At 43.9% G+C, this 24,100-nt stretch overlaps 1 protein-coding gene across 10 annotated transcripts in view; it reads right to left on the bottom strand.

Moving 5' to 3' along the window:
- CHL1 (cell adhesion molecule L1 like) overlaps positions 1 to 24,100 on the bottom strand; it is a 131,756-nt gene that overhangs the window by 98,153 nt on the left and 9,503 nt on the right. For 7 of the 10 annotated variants that reach the window (XM_032120384.1, XM_032120392.1, XM_032120393.1 and 4 more), the window contains exon 2: positions 1,624 to 1,704. The exons of 2 other annotated variants lie outside the window; for them this stretch is intronic. The gene's annotated coding sequence lies outside the window, so the exon portion shown is untranslated. Of the gene's footprint in view, positions 1 to 1,623; positions 1,705 to 7,509; positions 7,533 to 24,100 lie in introns of those variants that run through there. One more of the 10 variants, XM_032120385.1, reaches the window with a different exon arrangement.

A 24,100-nucleotide genomic window follows, 5' to 3' on the forward strand; every position in this document is an offset into this window, starting at 1 on the left:
TTCCCCCTGGGAACAGAACAGCTCAGCCCACAGGAGACCCTCCGAGAGAACACAGGAGAAGGTTTGGGGGATAAAAGATAGGAGGTGGTTTTGGATGTGTGCAAGAACAAACACCACAGACTGTCTCCCCAAAAAAGCAGAGTAAATCTTTCTTCTTTCTCATTCATTCCCAAAAACCAGCCAGCCTCCCATGGTGGCCTTTCCAGCTGTCTGGTCCTGAAAGAGGGAAAGTTTATCAGCTAAGTCACAAACAGACAAGGGAGTCAGCTTTTCAGGTCAGAGCTGCCCCCTCAATGAGATAAATGAAAATATTAACCAGATTTTATGGAGATCTGGGCTCACACAGCAGCTGGATGCCACTGCCTGTCTGATTAGCTAGGGTTAATCAGAAATTAGTAAATTATTTTCTACTTGGAACAATCACTAACTGTAAGGAAAAAAATCCATTTATCAGTTGGGTATAAGAAAATAATTTTTTAAAAAAGCCTAAAAAAATTTAAACACTCTTCATACAAACCCCATTTTGTCAATAACTTTATCATTCTGATTTTTACAGATCACAGAGGTTCACAAAACGAAATTCAGCAGCAGGTACGTAAGAAACTTGCTCTCTACAGCAGTCAAGGCCAGTAAGCAGAACACAAAATCCTAATAAATGGCAGCTCGAAAGGAAGTTATGGTGTAAATAATTCCCATTATAGGCAAAGCTTTCACCTTAGAGCTCCTGTTAGTAAAAGTTCATGGGAAATGCATATATTGGTAGCCCAGACTCCCTTTTCACCAGCCACAACAGAAAGAAAACAGAATTACAGGAGGGTTTGTTTTTTCTGAATAGGATTTAAAAATAATTAAATAAATAGACAGAAACCCCTTGCCAGTGTGATTATTTCCTCCAAGCACATCTCACTACAGGAAGGGTCCATGGGCACTAAAATCCCCTGCAAACAAAATGTCCTGGAGAAGTCCAGGCCATAAATAACTGCAGGGCTTTTTTCCCTGATGAACAGTTGTTGGCAGTGCCACCCCTCAGGCCCTGCTCTTCCGCTATTTCTCTTCATCGTGCCCAACTTTTAGGAAATCCAAGGAAATCCATCCAGCCCCTCCCTGCCCTGATGGCCACCAGCAGCTGATGGGGAGCAGAATGGGACACTGACCTTGAAATAATCAGGGCAGAATGGTCACAGCACCTTTTTCTCCAGAACTGAGGGGGTATTTTAAATGTAAAATCACAATTTCCTCACCAATTAGTTGCTACAACAGGATAAAGCCTGGTTTAGGGCTCAGCTCCACACACAATAACAAATGAATGTTTGCTTGGGTTGCAATAAGAGAAGATGAACAAGCTCCATCTGACCTCGGAGCTGTCGGGCTCTGAAAGCATGTCCACACCCTCCAGGGAATTAAAATCCCATGGAATCATTCCAGAACATACCTACATGCACAAACAGATACACACACACGTGTTTATGCTTTTATAGAGAGCTTTTTCCAGGCAGAAATTATATGAAACGGGTCCAAAATGGTTACAGTGAGTTTTTCTGCGATGATTCAGAAATAGAGGCAAATAAAATCGACATCCAAAACACGAATATTTAATTAAAAAGAAAAATATGCATTTCTAACCAGGACATGCAGCTGTTTCCTCATCAATGCATGGTCAGTTTGTAGTCTTACATCTGAATCCTTCTCCCCACTTTACTGCATCTAGAAATAAAGACAGAATTGTGATTTGAGTAATGGCATGTCATATGTTGAATTTATCTAAAACCAGCACCTTTATCAGTACAATTCCTTTGCTTTATTTTTTTTTCCCCTGTACGCTGAGCTCCTGTCTGATCTCATTCTCCTTGCCTTTCATTCACCTGGAAAAGGAGAGGGTTTTCCATATTTGAATAACAGAAGCAACACACCCCATGGAATAGAAAGAAATGGGCTGAAGTGAGAAGATCTGATTCTCATTCTAAATCAGGTTTGTGGCCTTGGAATGAGGCACTCTTCTGCACATTCCCCCTCTCTGCCTTTCCTGTCTGCTTACATTACAAGCCCTCTGAAGTTTGTTAAGTATTTATATAGCACCAAACAGATAAGATTCAGCTTTCCTCGGAATCACAAGATAACACAAACCCAGAAACAATAAATCTTATCAATCACCACCTACATTACTGCTCTCCTAACATGAAACATGTTTCAAAGTGATTTTCAATAGTTACTTTCCTTTAAAGGAGAAGAAATAAAAAAGGCTCATGGAAGAAAAGCACATCCAAGAGGGAACAGATCCCTTAAATGTTTGTTTGTTTTCCAATACATTCCACCAGTTTTAAACACATTGACCAAGAGCTGCATTTCTGTATTGGCCTCTCTACTGCAAGGACAGGGCACACCTCTGCTGTTGACCTCGATATTCCCACCCACAGCTGGATCACAGAATGCTCCACTGTGTTCTGGAGCAAGGAAAAGACTTTGGAGCTCTAATCCCACTTTTCCTGCTCTCCCAAATGACAGAGCACACACAGTGTAAACACCAGACCAATTCCTCTGTCCTGCAGGAGCAAAAGAAGCACACAAGCACCATTTTAGTCTGGTTTTACCTCTGTGGGTCACCTTTAAAAGCGATTTTCTTTCCAGCCTCTCGGTATGAATGACAAGATACTCGGAGAGATGTCTTGAGGGAGAAGAAGTGATAAAGAGGAATTCAGCTAACCTATTTTCTTTCTTGTCACTACTTGATAATCTCTTTATCTGCTCTCATCTCACCAGTTGCAGACAGCCTTATTTCCCCGTGGACAAAGCCAATCCTTCTTCCAAAGTGCACATGTGCACCTGTACCTCCTTTCCCAGAGTGTTTCAAATTCATACTGCAAAGTGCCCCTGATCTTTTGGGGTAAATAGAGACACCTTCAGCACACACGGGTGTAAACATATGAAATGTCAGTGTTTATTGCCAGACACATCTTTAGCCTTTCAGGGAGTTCCTGTGGCCATGGGCAGGCAGGGAACATTTGTAAGAACCTCCCCATCAACAGAAGTTTGCAGTTTTACTGGAGCACAATTCACTAGCACATATATTGTAGAGTTTGACCCCTCTGCCAATAAATTATGGTTTGTGATGTGAACAGAAAACATTTTCTAAAGCTCTGCAGTGATTTAGGAACCCGAATTCTACTTTCAGCTGCACCTTAATCCTCCTTGACTTCTATTGAGGCTTTAGCCTAGCAATGTTTGCTCTCCTGCTGGCACTACACTGGGCCTTTCAGAGAGCCTGCACCTCCCCGAAGCAATGTGACTGCAATTTGTAATGCCAAATGCAAACTGCCTGAGCCACAGGCTGTGCCAGCTGGGCACAGCCCAACTGAGCTGTGCCAGCCTGGTCCAAGGTTTGCAAGACATGCCTGGGCTGGAAAACAGAGCGAACCCCTACCCAGCCCCATGAAGAATCGCCTGGGCTGCAAAGCAGAGTGGAAAAATCCTTCTGCCATGAACCAGTGCAGAACAGAGGCCATTTTCAGGATTTTGGTTTAGCACAGGGCTGGATTCAGGGAGTTCAAGACAAGATGCTCTTATTACATCAGGTCCAGACTTCCTGCCATTACACTGCTCCCAGTTATATTAAGCAAATTCTCCTGTAATTGATTAAAAGCTCTCCTACAAATAAAAAAATCTCCTGTTTATATAGAGACATGGGAAGAAAAAGAAGAAATTCAACATTATTTCAATCTGAGATTCTGAAGGAGGAAGGAATGATGATTTGTATCTCCTCCTCCTATATTTTAATCTCTCTCAGAAATCACATCAGAGAACAGTAACTCAAATGCTTTATAGCTGAATTCATTTTCATCAGCTGTCTCCTATCTTTACCAGTTGTTTGTCTGCTTCTCCCATTTATGCTGTGCATCTTGGACTTATCGATCTTGTAAGCTTTAAATTACAGCTATCCTGGAAAAAAAAAAAGAGCAGGAGGCAAAGGAAGCAAACCACAACAGGAAAAACCAGACCTGATAGAGGATTTCTGAAGGGCTGCTTGCTTTTGCTGAAAGAAAATCTTAATGGCATTTCCTGGAGAGAAGGTCTGTAGGGCTGAAGTTATTAGCAGACTGTATGGACAGAGGATGGGCAAAAAAAGCTGTCAGATTGAAGGAAAGGGTTTACATCAAAAACATTTCCAGCGAAAAGTGTAGGAAAACTTGGGGAAAAAAAGACAAGATTTATACAGGTATTAATCATCTGATTTGTGGCACTGGGTTTATCAGAGCCAGCCAATTTACAGCAGTTCTTGTGGCTTCAGGCTGAGTTTAAACAATATAAATTCACTGCTGCCCAAAAGCACTGGAAATATTTCCCATGACAGAGGCAGAGCAGGAGCAGAACTGATTTCGGTGCTCAAGTGCACCCACTACAGCCTCAGCTCAGAGCCTGCTCAGGGGTCACTCCAGGCTTTGGGGGCTGTCAGAGAATCATGGAATCACAGACTGCTTTGGGTGGCAAGGGACCTTAAAACCATCTCATTCCAACCCTCCTTCCATGGACACCTTCCACTGTCTTCCTTAAAGAACTCCATGAATCCCCACAATCCTCCTCCACCTCAAATCCAACACTCCCTGCAGTGATATTGCAGCTCCCCAGGGAAGGTTATCCAGTATTTTGCCCAAGACTCTTCTGTAACACGAAGGAAAAATTGTGACTCAGAGGCCTCTGCTCCAGGTGTTCCCACCTGAGGTGATGCTATTGGAAGGGAAGGAAAGCACCATCATTCCTGCTGGGCAATAACCAGGCCCAGCCAGCTCTGGCCTCTCTTGCTGAGGGCTCTCTGGCTGCGGCAAGTTCCTTAAGTTTAAAAATCAACCACGGGGCTTATTTCACAGAGGAATAACTGAAACCAGGTCTGTCTTAATGAGAAAACCTGTCTCCAGTCTATGCTAAAAACTCAGCCTGTTGTTGGTTTTCCATGCCTTGAGTACTACAAGGGGAAAACCTGCACCCTTCCAAACTGGAATTTGTGACTGTCCTAGAAACCCTGTGGTCTGAACCAAAGTTAGGCGTGCTGCTATGGTAAATCTGTTGGGATTTTTAAAGCTGAGAAATTAAAATCTAATTTTTTCCTCTGTGGGTCTGCATGTCTGGGTTCCCAGTGCTGCTTCCTGAGCTGCAAAGGCATTTTATTGTTCTGAGGCTCCAAAAGTACAGTCAGTCTGTCTTTCAGTTTCCCCAGAGGTCAGAGGGAGCTGACAGATTCTCGGTGAGGCAATGCAGTTCACATTTCCATGCACTCAGCTGGGCACTCCTGCCTCTGACCCTGCCTCGCAGCCAGCTCTGTGTGGCGCAGGCAGGGGAGAGGCAGCGGGGCACAGAGATGGCTTTGAGACATCCCTGATCCCTGTGCCCAGCTGGGGCTGCTCGGTGTCTGAGCAGGACCAGGAGCAGGGCTGGCATCACCCACTGCCTCTGGCCATGCCACAGATGGCACCAGCAGCTTCCCGAGCTCCTGCATGTCCTGATGGCAGAGGAGGGACAGACAAGCAGGGATGAGTGGTGTCTGCTGCAATGTGACCTTCACATTCCATCCATGCATTGCTCCCTCACAGACACACAAATGGATGAAGTAAAAACCTGCGAGTCGGGTTCAGATAATGTTCTGGAAATGACAAATAAATGTTTAAATGTTGTTCGAATTGCGGCTGCTGCAGAGGAAGGAAGATCATTCGCAGATTTGTCCCGGAGGACTTCAGAAAGAAAAATGGTATCAAAGGAGGGGAATGCTGGCCAGAATGGAGCTCGGGAGCTGCTCTGGCTGCTCCTGAAGCCAACCTGCTCCCACAGCACTGTGCTCTGCACATCAAACCTGCCTTGACCCTGCCCTCAGTGCAGACCATGAACGTTGATCCTATTTCAGGGACGTGTGGGTGGCAAAGGGATGAAAGGACCCAAATCCTGGCACCCAGGGCCAGGCATTGTCCCCATCGGCTTCAGCAGCACCGCCAGTGAGGCATGAGCTGCACTTGTGCATATTAACAGCTGAAGGGTTTTAAAGGAGGAGGTTTTGTCAAGCAATAAAAAGATGCATTAACCAGCTTGGAAAATAGCACGGGATGAAGTGGATAAACTTTCCCAGCAAAAGGTCAAGGTCCTCACAGCTTATGGATCCCACAGAAGGGCAAATGTGCTAAGGGGAGTATTTACAGTGATGTATTCTGACTAATACCAAGTACATAAAATTAATATGGGTTGAGAAAAAGAACAGCAAGAGAGAAAGGAAACTCTTTCATAAAGAAACAAACACTTTCCATGTAATTTTACCCACGTGCATTTTGAATACAACCCAGCAGAGATGCAGGGTACTGAGAAGAGTCAGCACAAGCATTTTTCTGTTTCTTAAATAATATGATTATTTTCTTCTTAGCAGCAGTAGGAGGTATTAATTTTACAGGAATAAAATTAAGAAGTCTAGTTTAGTAGATGTGCTTTGCCCATATTTCAACTTTTCCCACCAGGAAAAAAAAAATTAATAAAAATACATTTCTACTCAGTGGCACATATAGAATAAGGTGGCTCATAATTACTCCAAGCACAGTGCTACAAGTTGCTCAATATCTGCTTGTTTATTACTGGAAGTGTTATCAGAATATGAAGAGAGCCTTGCAATACTAATCCCAGCTGTCTGGGCCCATCACATGATGTTGGCTGACAATTCCTGTGATTTACTGCACCAGTGAAAGAAGGCAGCCGTGAATACGTTTTTGTAAATCAAGTCCATTGGGCCAGACTTGGGTCCTCAGTTACTCAGGCATAAGAAATGTCATAGCTCTTTGCCAGTACATAATTCAGGTGGTGAACTTGATAATATGGATGTAGGGCATTAAAAGCTGTTAGGATGGTTACCAGGAGAAAATCACCTCGGCTCCAATACCCATGCAAAGGCTCATTGCTGCACACGCTCTCTCTCTGAGCCTTGTCATTACCCAGGGACAGCAGAGCCATTTTTTCCATAAAGAAAATGTCAAGGTCTGTGCAGAATCACCCAGGTCTCATGTTCAGCCCTGCCCCACCATCAGTGAGTGTTCAGCAGTTAAACCCCGTGCCACGACACACACGAGTTGAGTTTAAATTTACAGCGCATACCAGGTGTTCTTATTGTTCCTTAAGGGAACCTGGCACTGGGGCAGAATCACCTCTGTCAATATTCCGCTGCTGGGTCAATAAATCCTGATAGTCCATAAAAGTCAGTGAGCAAAACCGACACCACGCAGGAGCCCGCGAGCACCTTGGGGTAAAATTCGGCACACTGAGTACCTGCCTATTAGTTAAAATGATTCTGCATTTAATGTCCCTGAGGTACAGGCAGCACTTGCACTGCTTTTAACAACCTCCTAATGCTCAGAGCTGCGTTACAGCCCCGCTCTGAGCTCCTCACCACGCAGGATGTGCAAACTGAACGGCACGTGGGCTGCCAAAACGATTTCTCCAAGTGGCAAGGCAGCTTTCTGAGTGTTTGCACACCAGCTGAGAAATATTCACCATTTTCCAAGAGGTCCATGGGTTCCCATCACACTATTGGGGTTTCAGGGATGAAGACAGCCAGAAACCTTTGCTCTGTGTTTTTTAAGATATAAATTAGTTTTCAGCTACTCACAAGGTTGCTCTCAGACACTCTGGAGCAACTCTCATCATAAAGAAACAGAATCCCCAAATGATTTGCATTGGAAGGGACCTTAAAGCCCATCCAGTCTCACCCCCTATCACACCCCCTCACACCTCCCACTGTCCCAGGCTGCTCCAAGCCCCAATGTCCAGCCTGCCCTTGGGCACTGCCAGGGATCCAGGGGCAGCCCCAGCTGCTCTGGGCACCCTGTGCCAGGGCCTGCCCACCCTCACAGGGAACAATTCCTTCCCAATATCCCATCTAAACCTTCTCATGGTTTGAAGGCAGATAGTCTTCAATTCAAATGACCCAGTGCAGGTTTTTGAAGTTAAATTTATTTACCCCACCTGACAAACTATTTCCTAATGTTTCTTGGTTAAAAATCGTATGCAAATTGAACTGAGGATGTTTTTTTCCTCTCTAAATCCGGAAGTCAATCCCATGCAAGCTGTCATGAGCATGAACTCTGGCAGATCAGAAGGACCTAACCCATGGCACTGAGTGCACATAACAGACAAAGAGGTTTGAAAATATTTTTTAAATGATCAGTTTTCTGCTGCCCTTTTCATAACAGATTTAGAGCACAGTTTTAATGAAGGACAATTTTTTTCCTGTTATAAAGATAGTTCACGTTTAAACTATAATTTTCACTTTTTTTTCTTCCTGGAAATGTCCTTTAAATGCACTTGAAAATTGTCCAACATTAAAATTGGAAGCTTAACCTTATAATATGTGATTCTATGCTGAGATTGCTAATGATCATACAAACCAATAAGTAACTTATTTGGCATCTGAAATGATAAGCAAACCACGAAACAAGCAAACTAAAAGATTTCTTCACCCAGCTGGCAAATTATTTACAGGCTAAAAAATCCTCTACAGACAGACTTATAAAAGTGAATGACTTTCAAGCAGAAGGAAAAAATGAAGTCAATCGTCTGAAGTTGCTCATTATGCCTCATTTGTTCAATTCTTATCTTGATTCGGTCATCAACTCTCTACTTGCTTGTTAAGATGGTCAAGCCATGCAAACAAAGTGATATTTGTTCACATAACAACGTTGAACCCTTATATAGCATTTTTCATCATCAAATCTCCGAGCCTTCTGCGAAGAAGGAGAGCTTTGTTATTTATCCCCAATTCAGATAAGGAAATTACAGCAGGGGGATAATTGCAGAGCCAGAAATAAAACTTCCGAGTCCCAACTAATGGCCTGAGTAGCAGCACAGGGCATTTTATTAACACAGGAGACAGCTGAGGTCAAGATGGGCAATTTGAGCATCGCAACTTCTGAAGCACGAGGAGGAAAGTGCACCTGAAAGAAGTCATCAATTCAATGAGTGCTTTACACTGGCACTCCAGACCTGAACTGTGCTGTTAACTCCTTCTGCCCATGCACAAAGACTTCACACCAACAATCCCTCAGCAAGAAAGGTCATCAGGAAGATGCTTCATTTATTATGGTATTCCAAGTATTTGGAGTCCAATAGGATTTCATTTTTTTTCCCATCAGAAAAAATACATGTTTCTGCTGGAAAAGGAATTCCATGCTATTAGAAGGTGTTTTAAACAATGCCAAGACAACAGAATTTTCCTCTGAAGAGATTAATGAGTTTCAGAATGATTTCTCAGGAATTTCATGCTGTGAAATAGGTTTGTTGGGAGCTAATGTTTGGGGGCGAGAATGAGAGAGGCCAGCAAGGAGGATGTTGCTGGGGAGGTTTGCTGCCCACCACCCAGTGAAGAACTGGAAGTGGATAAAGCTTGATTCAACTTTCACAAAGGCCCTGGGCATCCTGGGGGACTTTAGGCACCCTGGTATCTGCAAATATTGCAACTGGTGGTGCACCAGCGACTGAGATTTCCTGACAATAGTGAAATTCAAGGAGCAGTTTGGCTTGCTCAGGGAGATGGGAGGTGTAAGGCCATGGCTGACTGCCCTGGGGGGCAGAAGGGCACAGGAAAACTCCGTGATCTTCATGGAAAACTTCCTCCAAGTACAAGAACAACCCACCCTGATGAGTGGGAAGTGGAGCAGACGTGGCAGAAGGCTGACTTGGCTGGACATGGAATCCCCCACCGAATTCCAGCACAGAAGGAAAGTGAACAGAAGGTGGAAGCGGGGACTGTCCAGGAGAACTATGGAAGCCTGGTTTAAACTGCAGGGAAAAAATTAGGGAAGGCAAATCAAATCCCAGGTGGAGCTGAAGGCGGCAAGGGATGCTGTGGATGGTTAGAAAGGTTCACCCACAGGTACAGCTGCAGGAAACAACCAGGAAAATGTGGGTCACTCCTGAATATGTCACCAAAAACCACTGACAGAGGGTACAAGGGAGGGATGAGGCACTCAGTGAAGGTTTTGCCTCAGTCTTCACTGCCAAGGCCTCCTCTCAGGCTGCCCATCTCCACAGTCCTGGATGTCTTTGTGTGGGGCAGGGAAGTCTGAACTACAGTAGAGGAAGACTTTGTTAGGAATCGCTCAATCAAACACCCTAAGAGAGGTCTGGGAGTGTGCAGGAGAAACACTGACATCATCCTGAGGCTGCTTTTTGTGTCTTTCAACTGTTGTGGCAACTGATGGATCCTTCTGGTGACTGGAAAAGGCAACTTCCATGTCTATCCTCCAGACAGGCAGGAAGGAACAACACACACCCACATCCAAATTCTTGTTGACTCTCACCTCAATCCCAAAGGTTATGGAGCAAATCTTCCTCGCAACAATCCATTTAACCACTTAATATTGTGATTAACAACTTGGACAATGAGAGCAGCAAGTTTCCAGATGATACCAGAAATGGAGAGTGAGGCTGCAGTTCAGGGGCAGCTCAGCTGGCAGGAGAAGGCAGCTGACACAAACCTTCCAGCATTCCAACAAAGCAGACAGGGAGCTCTGCAAATCGAAACCCACAGTGCAGAAAGCAGCTCCAGGAAACACAACCTGGGAGCTGAGCGGGAGCTGGCAGCGATGGTGACAAGTGCCACCCTCATGCCGGATTCCATCTGCAGGAGCAGAGCCAGCAGGTCAGGGGAAGCAATTCTTACTCCTTATTCAGCCCTTGTGAGGCTGCATCTGGAACAGAGTGTCCACTTTTGAGTTCCCTGTTACAAAACACTGACAAACAGGCAAAAATTCAGCAGAACGGATCAGGACGATGGGGGGGTTACAGCACATAACTCAGGAGAAGAGCTGGGACAAGTCTGTTTGTCCAGCATGGGGAGAGAAGCCTAATTCCTGTTCTCAACCCAACAAAGCCCTGAGCAACCTGATTTAAGTTCCAAGTCAAGCCTACATTCAGCAGAAGGATCTCCAAATGTCCCTTCCAACTCTTACTCCTCCACAATGTTAATGGTTTCTCCTTCACTGGTGCTTCTCAGAGAGCATTCACGGTAAAGTAGCATTTTAAATAACGATTCTGACTTTGTGCAACACTCTCAAACGCAATACAAAATTCCATACATATTTGAGAAGGATCCAACTGCAGGTGAGGAATAGCACGGCCTAAAAGCCAGTCAGCCGGAGCCAATTAAAGCCTGATCAACCTCCCCTGGCACCAGAAGGCCTAATTGAACTTCTCCCCTCTGTGCAAGATGGAGATTTTTGCCTTCTCCACAGAAGCCCAAAATGAGGGCTTCACTGCTCGGAGCCTCTGCAAAGCAGGATCATTATCAAAACATAACAATCAAAACAGGAGATGTCTGCATTGATTAAAATAATGTTATTCCACCCTCTCAGAAAAGAGAAAAAACCACTTCCCCTGCAAAGAGCTGACCTCAGATGTTTAGTCCCAGACACCCATTTTTACCCTTCTGGCAAAGGGAGAAGTGAGCAGGAGCAAGTGACACACAGGCAGATTCAGAATTAAACTTCAAAAGCAACTGGTTCATTAGCGTAACACGAGGGAAACCACGACGTGTTTGAATGATTGTTTGCTACAGTCTAATAAAACCTGAGCCTGGTTTTAAAGAGAAGAAAAAAATAAAGCTAAAAATGCATGTTGACTGAAATATATAAAGTTACAGTGGAAATCAATTGGTATTTATAGCTGCTGAATAATGCACTCATTACTATTCATTCTCATTACTGTGCATTTTGCAACTGTCACAAAAAATACAGTGACTGACTGACAGCTTTTAAAATATTTTTATGCCTCAAGAACCAAAATAGCTGAAAGAGAGCTGGAATTTCGAGTTCAAAAAGACTGGACAAACTGCCAGCAGTGCAGCAATCTAACCTTCTCTTAATTGCTGGTTATAAGTTCAAATCTCCCCACTATTCTTTGTTAATTTGAGTAGTCATTTTGCTTTTCTTCTTTTTTTTGGGGAGGGGGGAATCATGTTTCACTTTTGTGTGGCTTTGTTGAGTGAAAAATCTCTGTATATCAGGAAGAGTACGAGCAACATTTTCCCCTAATTAGTCCATAAAAATGCTAATTTCTCTAATGAATCAGATTGAAATATCACAGGAGTAGGTAATAGCACAAATGCAGAGTTTGCTTATGGGGTAGGCTTTTGTTAATCACTACCACAGCACTGGGCAGCTCACAAAGCCAGCACTTTAATGAGGTTAGAGAGGCAAAACATGCTCATCTCAATTTTTTTGTGCAAAAAAGAGACAGTTACTTGCCTGTGCAGTCACAGCACCCTTGAATTCACGTCTATAGGTGAAGAAAACCAGATCCCCAGCATTTACATCCTAGCTTTTCCATCCCCACACACTCAGCTCCTCTGCCTGTTTACTCAGGCTGAGGATGGGGCCATAAATCTTTATTCTGCCCAATTTCATTGTTAACACAATCCATTTCTGAGACAGATAAAATAATACTTCCCTCTTTTTCATGGACCAGTAGCTAATAATGTCACCAGTTTGAATGATACAAGGCTGAGATCATTGTCTGTCTGCCCCACAGCATCTTTCTCTCTTATTTTTTTTCCTGCCCTTACACTTTGGCTCCTGCCTTCTGTGCTGGCACATACTGAGGCACTTGTATCCAAGCTGCAGATCTAGGAAGGAGTGGTCTCTCCCCAAGTAAAAAATCTAGGAGAATCAATGAGCTCTTAGAGGAAATCTCCTAGGGTTTGACCTTCAGGGTGGCCTTTTACTCTTTAAGCCCCATGTAAAAGCGATTCTGCCAGTCAATCCTTAGTAAAAGATTTAAAGAAAGGCACTGTTGCCGATTGGCGACACCAGAAATCCAAGCAGGAATTAAGCAGCTTGAAAAAGCCTTTAAATTCAACTCACCATTCTCCCCCAGCTCTCCATATATTCTTTATGGCCCTGTATTCCCTCAGCCCTTTGATCATTTTATATTGAAGTAGTCTCTTGTTTAATACGCAGCTAAGATGACTGCAGGATAACATCAAAACAGGAGGGAACAGAAAGAACATGAAAGAATATGAAGTCAATGGCTTTGCCAATCACAATACACAAACAGGGCTGGTTAAAAGGCCCGGCATTACAGAGCTGCCTTTATGCTCTCACAAAGCTTCATGCAGCGTTAAGACCAACGACAAACTGAGACTAATGATTAAAACCACACTGGGCTGCCTTTCTTCTGCTTTAATTGTTGCTTGCTTTGCTCAACAGATCTGCAAAGCACCTATCTCTGTCCCACAAGTTCACTGCACCAGCTGGTCTCACCATCTTTCTGTCAGGAGTCAGAGTTCCCAAGCCAGGGTTTCCAATAAAACATGGTCCATCATCCTTGTGCCATCCCAGAATGGTTTGGGTATGAAGGGACCTCAAAGTTCATCTCATTCCAAGCCCCAGCCATGGGCAGGGATACTTTCCACTAGACCAGGTTGCTCTAAACCCCATCCAAGCTGGTCTTGAACACCTTACAAAGGAGCTCCAAGCATCCAGCAAGTTCCAAAGGTATTTTTGACAAGAAGCAAAAAAGGAGAAGAGTTTTCATTGAAATCTCCCTTGTGCTCCTCTAAGAACATCAACCCAAGTCCACAAAACAAAACAGAAACATATCCTAGTTACACGGTACTTTGTCTTCTTGATCCCCAACAACTTCCTGGTGCAGTGTTCACACACAAATCCACAGCATGTTTTGGACACCAGACAGACGGAAAAGCCGATATCTTCTGTCTAGAACTCCTCTCACATTTGGTTTACATGCCATATTTCTTGGCTGCCTACACTCATGTTAATCTGCTAGAATCACTTTACCCACTTGGAAGGCGGCGTTTCACTTGTAGTCAGTTCTATTATTCATCAGACAGCCACGACGGCAGCTCCGTGAGCGCCTGCTAATTATCCTTCCCCGCATGGCACAGACAGTCGCGCTCTCGGCAGCAATTCATCCTTCCTCCCTCGGAGCCACGCGGTGGGAGCTGAGGCCCATTGAAGTCGGTGACAAAGGCCCCGGTGATCTCAATTGTGTCGGGAATTCATCTTTAAATGGGAAGGGACCTGCCTAAGTGTTATTTAGTGTATGATGTCAACAGCCCGAGATAGCAACTGACAGGAGGAGAACGTGCACATCACCAGTGGGGCCAGGACAGGACACAGCCCTCGGGGGCTCTGCTCGCTGTCACATCCCTGTCACAGGGCCAGACAGGATTGTGCCACATTCCCATTTCAAGCTGCCTCCTAACAGGGAACAGCTTCAGGTCTGCTCAAGCCCAGCGTGCAGTTCCTGGGAACTTCGGGGGTGATGGAGAAATCCCATTTGCCTTTTTGATTTTTCAGATCCAGTGTCTAAGAGGGAGATGCAATCCCTGTTGCAAAAGGAGTTTGGAACAGCCGTGGCAATATAAATTCCCAGTGTGCACTGCTCCTGAACTTCTTTAATAGAAGCAAGAGCTAAAAGGACAATAAACGAGATGGCAAAGCAAACTTCCCCTGACTTCTTTTTTATTCACCCTCCTAGACATGCTGGCAAAGGAGAGACCATAAAGAACATGAACATTGTCCAAAATGCTCACTTCTTACACAAAAAGTTGTAGTTTTCACTGGAAAATGTCTTGTGGATGTAAATGAGAAACGGAAGATAAAATCCGAGTGTTGATTAACACATTTTCTGAGTCACAGCAGGCTTTGAGGATAATTTTGCAGCTTTGTTTGGGTTTTTTTCCCTTCCAAATAAGCTATCGTGACTTGTCCTCTCCCTCACCTCTTCCTACTGCCTTAATCCCCCTCACTTACATAAACCAAAGTGCCTCACTTTCGCATCTTCTCACTCCCATTCCCTTTGCCTGAACTCCCAACTGGAAAGAAAGCTGGAGAGAGACTACTTGTGAGAGCATGGAGTGACAGGACAAGGGGGAATGGCCTCAGATTGAAGGAGGGCAGGTTTAGATTGGATATTAGGAAAAATTCTTTACTCAGAGGGTGCTGAGGCCCTGGCACAGGGTGCCCAGAGAAGCTGTGGCTGCCCCATTCCTGGAAATGTCTAAGGCCAGGTTGGACGGGGCTTGGAGCAACCTGGGATAGTGGAAGGTGTTCCCTGCATGGCAGGGGTGGCACTGGATGAGCTTTAAGGTCCCTCCCAAAACTTGTCTGGGTTTTAGGCTATAACTTCTCCAGGTTACAGCCCTGAGGATGAAGCCACCAATTCCTGCAGCCAACACTGATGCCAGTAAACAGCTCCAGTCCCACAGAGGTTTTTGTATTTGGTGATGAGCTTTGTAGAGCAAAGCTGTTCCTCAGGGCACAGCTCTCAGCAGGCTGCAGGAGCACAGCCAGGGCTGGGGCTGAGGAAGCAGCACAAGTCCATCAAGTTTTCCCCACGTGAGCAGAGAAGGGAAGGGATCTGTCTCCCGAGGGCAGCAGAATGAGGAGCCAAGCTGCGAGCAGTTTGCAGCAGGTGCTTGGGAGCAGCAGGTTTTTAGCAGCCACCCTGCCCAAAGCAAGCTGAGGGATATTGTGAGTAAGTCCATCTTCCTCGTGTGGCTAAAACCCACAGGTAATAGCCTGGAACTCAATGATCTTAAAGGTCTTTTTCAACCTAAACAATTCTCTGGTTCTAATGGAGAAATTCTCTGTGTGCAAGCTACATTTCAAAAACTTTGCCTTAAACCAGATCCTCCAAATCTATTAAAAAACCTGTTCAAGCCAAATTCGCAGCCCAGCCCACGAGATTTTATTCAAACATATTTTTCTGTGCTTCTGTACCAACTGATTTCCACTTGCTGGTTCTTTGTTCTGGGCAAGGCTCATTTTCCCTGTGCTATTCCAGTACCACCAAAGCAGCCAGGTGACCTCTGAGGACAAGGGAAATCCATGCTCCTCACTTAGGATTGGTCTCTGGAGCATCTAAACCACTGAAGCCTTATACAATCTGAATTTGCTTTTCTGACACCTCCTTATATGTGTTTTTTGTTTGGTTTTTTTTTTTTTTTAATGCAGAAAATTATTGCTTAAATTACCAGCAATTCCTATGTATTGGAAGGACAAAAAGAAGAATGATAAAAATAAATAATGATTCCTATGTGATCATGACAAACTGGTGTAAAGAAAGATGGGTTGTAAAAGCTACCTCAAAATACAAAGCAGAATCCACAAGAGCAACACCCCAGATTAAAACCAGACAGCTAAATAAATAAATAAATAAAAATCAATGTGCACTGTACTGGTTGTTCACAAAATTAGACAATTAATTCTGTGTAAACCAACCTATCAGGAATCCACACTGTGGGGATTCTGAGAGCTGATACTGCAGAACACTGGATTAGAGAAGAATGCTTTAATGAGATCCCCGGAGAGTCTCCATGGACTTGGACCGTCCTCTCCAAAAGACCATTTTTACCCCATTTAACTGCCAGTGTGTTGCATCTCTGATACACACGTGAACAAAAAGAAAGCACAAAAGAAGAAAACCCCCAAATAAAGAGCACTGTTAACACAATTACCAGGACCAAGGAGAATGGAGCTCTTCAGGCTCAAAAAAGACATTATGTCATTTTGAACATATAGGACCCATCAGAAAGAACATCTGTATATTAAACCCCACTGCACTTAAAGCCACTTACAGCCAGAATAGCAGCAGCATAAAGAAAGCTTTTACACACAGGGGGATGTGAAAAAACCATAATAATAATAAAAACATAAAATCACATTGTGCTCGCCAGAACAATCTGCAACCTGGCTTTTATTAAAATTTTATCTTTCTTTACCTAAAGACCTAGCATAGAGCTTGCCAAGTGCAATAAATGCCCCAGTTTAACATGTGATTTTTCAAATAAACCGGAGAAAACCAAACCCAAAATGGTTGTATTTCAAAATGATCACTTGCTGTAAAATAACAGCTGGAAAACAGGAAGGCAGAATATTTTGATGAGGAGCTTAGTAGTAGGGTTGGAAGCTGTTCTTCTATTTGCAGATTCCCTGTAAAAACATGTATAACCACATTTATGCCTTCAACCTGAGCAATCAATACTCTCAGCTTTCAAAAAGCTTTTCCAGGGAAGCCTGTGGATTTTTCTTATTCTTGTCTGCTATACAGAAGCGTTTCTGAAAGTGAGGCCTGAGATCAAGAGAGGAAAACCCCTGAAAATTTGAAATGAAGTGCAAATAAATAAACAAGCCAACAGAGAAACCCTTGGAAACATTTAAGCCAGCCTTAAATTAAGGTGAATTAGTGCATTTCCTCTCCAGCTCTACTATTAGACTTCATGCAAGGACTAAGTCTCTGCTTCAGTAGCAGCAGGTGCTGGACAGCACTAACTGTGAGACCAATGTTTATTTCCAACAGTGCTGTGTTTGAGGAAATCAGCAGGTTCAAGAGTTAATGGGTTAAGGAGCTAATAGGAACACCCAGAGCTTAAGCATTAGGCAGTTAATGAATGCAAACCATGTCAGTAAATGCTGAATTCTTACTGTGCTGCTGCTGTTTTACCTGGGCCAGCTGATGGGACATCCCCTGTCCCCACCCCCCCTGGACCATGGGACACCCCAAAAGCCAAGCTGGGAAAAGCCAACAGGAGATTGCCCATGGACAGCCTCCATCAGAGCCTGCTCTCCACAGGGAACCACTCTCCAGCATGTTTTAATCACCCCTAATTGATTTTACAACACCAAGAAACTGAGAAAGAGTTCAAATACAGTCTTTGAGTCCTAATATTTACATGGGCAAACATTTGTTTATCTGTCAGCTGGGTAATCTCAGGGCCGCTGTAGAGCCTGGGACAGCCTCTTAAGTAGCTTTCCCCAGTTTTGATTAGCTGACTGCAGAGCCAGCCCTATAAATATTCCTAACATTTGCACCCAATGGACCAAGTATTTTGCTGAGCAGACTAATTGGTTCACAACCCCTGCTAAGTATCAGCCCTATCATCCCCGACTGCCATAGGCTACGATCATCATTAGCCAAGTGACAATCTCCTGGAGAATTTGGGCTCTTTAATCTCCCTTCTCCCCGAGGACACCACACTTATTATGGGTTAAAGCTCTCCGAGTTGGCTCTCGCTCCTTTGCCAGGCTGGATCCCCAGCACCGAAGGAAACACCTCCTGCAACCTGGGGGCACAGAGGAAACTCATGGCCACGTCTCACAAAAGGCGCCCCAGATCTTGGCGCAAAGGGACAGATCCTTCCTGCACACATATTTCTGCAATTCCACGGTTTCCAAGAGATGTATGAATTCACAGATCCCTGACGAAAACAGTCCTTGATCAGCATCAAACCCCACTAACCCCAAAACATCCCCGTTGGGAAAGTTCCAGGGGCTGCAGAACCACCCCCTGTGCTGAGCACACCTGCCCTGAGACCCAGCAGTGGTGGGGACAGGAGCGCTGGAGAGGGAGGAGCAGAGAAGCAGATGAAACACAGGTCAAATGCTGGAACAAAAGGTGAAAAAGAGAATAAAGGTGGGAAAAGGAAAGGCAAACTGTGAGATGATGTCAGGTCCTCAGTCAGGCAGAACCCACACAAAGAGGAGCAGACAATGCAAACCCCACCTTGTTAGGGCTGGGACAGAAATCTGGAGGTTTCTCCGTGCTTTGTTTCATCAGGAAGAAAGTTCTGCTCTTAAACTCGAGACATCCTTTCACATGTTTTAGATCTGGAGTGGTTTTTTAGTTCAAAAGACATACAAATCACAGACACCAATTTCCTGAAATACATGAAAAAAAACCCCACCACAATGAAGAAGGACATCATCTCCTCATTGCACCTCTCTCTATCCAAAAGGACAGCAAACACCTTGGCATGGACAAAAAGCCCTTCCTGGCCCTCTGGAATGCCTGCTTTGACACCAAATTCTTCCTCTTAAAAACACCTGTGCTCGCTGATGCTATTCACCTGATAAATAAGATGTTAAACCACCAGTCACCATCTGGAGGTAGAAGGGAAAAATCCAGCTGTGCCCTGTTGGCCTTTCTGAGGTTTCCAGAAGAGACTGGGTTGTTAAGGGATTGAAGTGAAAGCAGCTCAGAGATGGACAGGGCCTCTCTTGTGTCCAAATTTGTACCAGAGCTGCCCCCTCCCATCACAGCATCTCCAGCATGGAGAGTTTTATTTCTCCTTGAGCCACGCTGAGAAACCTCTGCAATCTGGAGCTTTGGAAAGCCTCCACATTCACATTTAATTTGAAGTTATATCCTCCCTGTCAAAACATACCTGGGGGGCAAGTCACTTATGGGAAAAAAAAAAAAATAGAAGAAAAAGAAAATATGAATCTGAATCTTCTTGTCTGCTCTGAGTCATAACATCTGCCACAGAGAGTGCCAGTGCCACAGACACGATGATGTTCCTCAGAGAGGAGCACCCAAATGAAACAATATCCCAAAATAGAAGGAATCTGAACCACCTCTCAGGTAAGACCTAATCGTTAAATATTAGGAAGAAATAAACTTTATTATATGAACTTTCCAGCACTTCTGATGTGCCCACACAAGGCAAAAAAACCCAATTGAAATACATATTTATTTATAAATAGAAGGTATAAATGCACTTGGGTGCACACACTCATGCAAACACATTATAGGTGTGTAATATCAAATTTCGAAGTTCATAGCTCAGGAATAAATCTAAACATTTTATATGCTCCATATTGAGCTGCTTCACTTGTGTTTGTTTCTCTTTCAGGCACATCAGATGTACTCTGATTATTTTCAGGGAAGATAAATGTAGTATCAGATTCAGAAGCCCATGGCTACAGCTACTGCCTGTTGCACAAACTGGTGCTGTGAAACAAAAATAAAGATATAGATACACAGATATAGCTCCCAAATGATTTTATTTCCCATGAACTGCCACGATGGTTAAACAATTCTGTGCAAAACCATACGTATAGAGTAATGTAACTGTGTGCACACATACATATATAAAAAACCATAAATATATATAAATATATATTTATAAACACTTTATCCACTCAAATTTCAGCCTCTTCAGAAACGACCAGGCCCCTCAGTTAAAAGGAAACTCTGAAAAGCCTTGCAGGAGACAGCTACAGGATCATCCATCCAGGGAGACGTTAATTTCCCATCCCTATATTTAGAAGCGACCTATGATCTAAAACATGAGACTTCCTCAAGGGTCAGAATAGATTTGTTTCATTTATGTAAGGGAAGTTAAATTCAGCAAATAGCCCCTGGCCTTCAGGAGGCTGAAGGAGAAGAGGGTTTCAATTGGATTGTTTTCTTTCCACAAAAAAGAAGAAAAATCACGTCAATAGGAAGCATCTGCTCAGCAGCCCAAGGTGCTCAAGATGCAACTGAGATGAGGATCCTGCACAGAATGCCTTAGAAAGGACTAAAATAATTATTAATAGTAATTTTTAGTAATTCAGATGTGCTGCTGATTTATTTTCGCCTTTGACACCGAGCATAACTGCATTCAAAAATCAGAGATGTAAAAAGGACTAAAAGAGAAAAGAAACCCAAGGCAAATATTAAAAGTCCCTTTAAGAAAGGAATGAGAAGAATCCTCAGGATTTCATGTACAGATGAAATGTTTCAAGGAACGGACATGACAGACACAAGCATTTATGAGAACAGGTGAAACAAGGTCAAACAGTCACTCCAGTGATCACACTGGAATTAAGACACAGTACATTTAGAACAAGAAAAAAAATCATAATAATTAACTTTGCGACCTGTCTGACACAAAAACGTTATTGATACAAAGGGCAGGATGATTAGGAGAATGATGAGGTGTTTAAAGTGCTAATAATAATACTTTCTCAAGGCAGGAGAAGAATTTATAAGGGCTATTGATCTCATGTTTCACGATGGAAGCCAAGCTGTGAGTGCTTGGGAAGAAGGGAAAAATTAAAACAAAATAAAATAAAACAAAATAAAATAAAACAAAAAAAAATAGAATAAAATAATCTTTAAGGGACAATTTGCTCCTTAATTGTGATGAGAGTTCAAGGGAGGAGGGAGGAAGGTTTGGGGCTTTTCCCAGGGTGTGGAGTCATGTGGTGTTAGTTACTAACAGAGAGAGGATTCCAACTTAATTGGATCTTTAATCGGATTGAATAGGGTAATTCCTACCTCTCTGCATTCCTAATGGATGTCACAATGTCAGGAGTTAAACACTGAAGGGCTGCTCTGATTTGAGAGCAGCTTCCAGGGGCTCCTTAGGCAAAGACAATTATTGGGACGGCCACGGAGATAGAAAATGATCATCAAGGTCAATACATTCCAACAGGATTTTGGAACAATTACTGCCCACTCAGTCAACTCTTACATGTAGGACACACATCCTTGCTTCATTTTTTTTTTTCCCAATAAATCAGTTTGTTGCCATTTATCAGTTTTCCTGGTTCCAAGAAGAATAGGGCCATAACCAGCCCAGTTGTACACTCTGGTCCTCGGCTTGCTGGCAGTGCAGAACGTCCATGGCTGTCCGAGGCAGAAACGGAGCTGCAGGTAATTGGAGCTCTAATTGATCAAAAGGAGTTTATGGTTCTGTTAAACAGCCCAAGGAAAACATGTTCCCATTTCCACTGAAAAGATCCTGAAATAACAACTCTCTTCCAATCCAAAAACAATGCAGGAAATGTTGCTAAACAAAGGTACCAGCTTTGGGATGGATGTAAAACAAGAGTGTGTGTGAGTGATTTCACTCCACATAACATTACAGAATATTCTCTGCTCTGGAGGCAAGAGGGAGTTTTGGAAATTTTTCTGGAAAAGTGATTTCCAGTCCTGGCTAAAGAGCTCCAGTGACAGCAGAATTACCAACAGTCTTTAAGGCTTCTGCTTCACTTCCATTATAACTGAAGATGCACAGGAAAAACATCAGCGACAAAGTCACCTGGAGCATGGTCATGACTGAACCAATGCACTTCCCCACAGAAAAACCACAATATTACATTTAAATTAATGATTATCTCATTATTAGGCACTGAAAGCAGTTGTAAGAGGGTATTTCTTCTTGGAAAAAAAGAAGCCTCAATCACTGATCTGGTGAAACTATTTCAAGGGGACAAACATACAGAGAGAACTCATCAAAACCAGCCGAGACCACAGAGATTTCCCTGTGAGATTCCCTGAAAATCTGCTTTAATGGTAGAAATATGAACTTTGTAATTTCTTTTAACACTTGTGTGTGTAAAACTGGTACCAACAAAGTGGGGGCACACGAGAGACCACAGTGGCAGCTCGGTGCTGGAGTGGCACAGCACACCAGTGCCCAGGGATAGAGGACGTGCCCTTCGCTCCAGGGGAAGGTGGCACAACCCTCCTGCTGGGATCCCACCCTCGGCTCCATCCCGGCTCTTGGCAGCACCATCCTCTCCCCCAGCACCACAACAGGCAGCCCATGGTGCCAAAAGCCTGGCCCATAAATAGGAGGTCTCTTTATCATCATTAACGAAGCCCAGAATCCAAAATTGCTGTTTTGACTGGGAAACAGATGACTCCAGCTCTGCCAACACCCAAGGTGCTCCCACTGCCAAAACTCACTTTGCTCACACATATGCTCCAATACTCCGAAACAGAAGCTCTGTCTCCAGCTGAAACCCCTTTCTTTTTCCTTTCAGTGCTCCTATTCCTCCTTTTTGTGCTTTTCATGCAAGTTCCCCCCTTTTCTTATCTTCTTCCTTCCACTGCCCCTTCAATGCTCACAGATTTCGTGCCCTTTGGACCTTTCTGTACAGCACATTCTGTTGTGTGTTTTCCTATCCTCTGCAAATCATATCCAGCGACTCGTGTTTGATTGTGTCACACGAGGAATCCAGTCTCCATCTGAACACACCACAGTTCATTACAGTGGTTAATCACAGATAAAAAAAATTGCCTTTAATGTCTAATTTAAAATTGTCTGGCTCCAGCTCCCAGCTATTGGATCTGATTTTTCTTTTCTCTTCTTGATTAAAAAGCTGGATATGCTTTCCCCATGAAAATACTTGTCCCTGTAATCAAGTCCCCTCTCAATCCTCTTTTTGATGAGCTAAGCAGATTGAGCTCTAAATCTCTCACTGCGGGGAATTTCCTCCACTCTTCAAATCAATATTGTGGTTATTTCCTTGACTCTTCAGGTTTGTAAACCCTTTCTTTCAGCTGTTGACACCAAAACTGACCCTGGCTTTCCAGCACTCTCATGGACTCAGATAAAACCCCTGTGTAAAAGGATCCTACTTGTTCTTCAGCCTGCTGGGCTCTGGATCCCTGGAAGTGTCCAAGGACAGCTTGGACGGGGCTTGGAACAACCTGGGATAGTGGAAGATATCCCTGTCCATGGTAGGGGGTGGAACTGGATGGGATTTAAGGTCCCTTCCAACCTAAACCATTCCATGATTCTATGAAACAAGATTGCTGCTAATTCCACACACCAGCTTTGTTGGGTTTGTTTGGTTTTAACTGAGATTTCGTGGGATACCACATCTAACAGCAGAAGACTCTGCCACAAAGCTCAGCTATCCACATTTATCACACCTGTAACACCACGAGGAACGGGCTCCCTTTCCAGAGAGGCCTAAATTACCTCTCTATTCCTTAACTCTATTTTAATTTGGTCTTCTATCAACTTTTCCATTATTTTTCTGGGATTGGTGCCAAGCTCTCCAGACTATTACCTCTTCTGCTTTCCCCCTCTGCACATGGGCTTCTCCCGTATTCCCACAAAACACCGAGATGTGCAGGGTAATAGAGCCAAAAACACTCGGCCATCCTTGTATGATGCATTACCCCCATCTCTTCCAAAGAAAACGACCAAGACTTTTTCCAACAGATATTTTATCCCTCTGTCAGTGCTGCCTCTCCCTCCCACACCACTCCTGCCCACCCATCCCAGTTTAGCTGTCACACAGGTACAGAGATGCCAAGTCCACGGGCTGAGAACAAGCCATCACCAGAGCCTGCTCATGAAAGCTCTTTCAGAAGCTTCAGTGCTGTGTTTTAGCTGTAAAATTTGATTTTTGGGAGAATTCAGCTTTGACCCATCTATGTATTTCATCAGGAACTGGAGTGATAGGTCAAGAAGTAAGGGGTTCAAACTGAAAGAGGGGAAATTTGGGCTGGATATATGGAGGAGACTCTTCCCTGTAAGGGCGGGGAGGCCCTGGCACAG

This window comes from Corvus moneduloides, chromosome 11 (genome assembly GCF_009650955.1).
Source record: "Corvus moneduloides isolate bCorMon1 chromosome 11, bCorMon1.pri, whole genome shotgun sequence".
Classification (NCBI taxonomy): Eukaryota; Metazoa; Chordata; class Aves; order Passeriformes; family Corvidae; genus Corvus; species Corvus moneduloides.